The following is a 2,240-nucleotide window of genomic DNA, read 5'->3' on the forward strand; positions in this document are numbered from 1 at the left end:
ATATCCAATAAATCGAATCCAATAAATATAAATTTTAATTTTAGTAGTTCAGCGTGATATAAAATACGGTATGTCTTTTTTCTTTTTCTATTCGAGATTTAAAAGTATCTAACGTTGGTACCAGAGAATAGCCCACATTATGCCCCTCCCCACCATTTTGAAGAACAGACTTCTAACTGGTAGGTCTAGGCCTATGTCGATAAAGCATAGGTCACAATACCATCTATATTTGGAGCTAGGGAGATTAACCGAATATTCATACATGTATCTATAGCTCCGTGATATTTCTAGACCTATGTATCTTGACTTGGAATTGTTAATCGTCTGCGAATGCGTCAACAATCTGTGCGCGTGTCTCAAGTCAAGTGCGGATGCTTAAGTAGTCGTCGGCTTAATTAAGCCACGATTAAAATGTAGGCGCACGATACAGTGCAAGGTACGATGTGTGAACCGCGGGTAAATCTTTTGTAGAACGCATTTCTCATTCTTTCTCTTTAATTAAGCGTGAAACAGATGTCACCGCATGAAGGGAGCGTGTATCTATCGGAGACCTAAACAAAGGGAAGGGGGCCGTTCCAAATCCACACCTGTACAACTGCACTCGATTACAAGATAGCTAATCGTTCGTACAACCTCCCTTTTCACAGGACAAGTTTGATTTAATTACCTTTGGTTTGTGTCTTATAATTATAACAGTTTTGCATTCAAGCATAGTTTGTACCCGACCGTGATCTGACAGGCCACATAAGCCTATAATTCCATACTCTCCGGGCTTTAAAAGCTTTTGCAGTGATATAATACAATAATTGTAACTAGATTTTGATTAATAACAAGTCAATCGCTAATTTTATTAAATTTTCTGGAAAAAAAACGGGATTATAATTTCTTTCTAATTACGTCTTGGCCTCTGTTTTTTTCCCGTTTATGCCAATAGAGCATCTATAAATGCTACACATATATGGTTAAGATTTGTCACAAACTTTCTTATAAAATCCACCATATCGCTAAGCATCTAAGTTTCATTGCATATAATTTTATATAGGCCTGGTTTGTGATTTTTTTTGTCGATGCACCCTCACTGGCCGTTCTGATGCACCCCTCACTATATAGGCCAAAACACTAACATTTATTCAAACGAATAGGAGTAAACAATTTATTTTTGGCCCTTGAGTCCATAATATAAAGAGATCTAAACAACTGATATATTTGTATGTTTCTAAAAATATGTTATAGGCCTAGACCTAAATTTTACGATTTTGTTTCTCTTTTATTTGATTGACAATACACGCTAACACAAAGTCGAAATTATGAGATTATTTGGCAGTGGACATTTGGTAGAGAAATAGAACCATTTCGATATTTCGAAATATAACCATTGTGAAGTAGCTCATTCCTTATTTACATGGGGATATGGGCCTATATGTAGAAAGTAGAGAAATAACAAAGGGTCTTCGTTTAGACACCCAGTATACAAACCATGACGGAACCAAGAGTCTTTTGCCGGCGAGCTAGTGGAAATCAAATATGTAGGTCGGGTGGTACGGTACCTGGTCGCAGGGGAAGGGTTTTGGTGTCCATTACTTATTGTGAGGGATCAGGGATATATGTCCCTAAAAGCTTTAAAGTTTTAGCTTTTTTGATATTATTATCAAATTTTTTATAGTTTGTTAATGATTTTTTTTACTGATACCGAGGATTGGCTGCCATTGAATATTAGGCATAATATTGTTATTGTTGTTATTATTATCATCGTCATCGTCCATTTTTTTTAAAGAATTCTTTTCTATGTTTCTTCAATTAACAGTTTCTTGATATCTGCCACGCGATTGCTGTCATCATGAACGACCAGGCGAGCGACACATGAACTCTAACAGAGCAACAGCAAGGTGTGATGGTGCGATCGACCGGCCGAACGTTGATGTGTAATAGAATAGTGTGAACAATTAGAGAACACTTTTAAAAGTTCAACGATAATTAATCACTGCGAAGTGCAGACACTGCAGGGGGACTGCTCCTGACTTCCATTCAAGTTATTCCACGGAGGTTATCGGTTAGGAATCTAGTTTTGTTCAATACATCTGCATACCGTATCAACTGGAGATTCGCTATAGGACCGATGACGGTATATATGTCTACATGTATATATTTATATATGTATATAAATGTATGTATGTATATATGTATATATATATATATATATATATATATATATATATATATATATATATATATATATATAT

The sequence above is a fragment of the Anneissia japonica genome, unplaced genomic scaffold (assembly GCF_011630105.1).
Source record: "Anneissia japonica isolate Jap-2015-1 unplaced genomic scaffold, ASM1163010v1 scaffold287805_len679488_cov178, whole genome shotgun sequence".
Lineage (NCBI taxonomy): Eukaryota > Metazoa > Echinodermata > Crinoidea > Comatulida > Comatulidae > Anneissia > Anneissia japonica.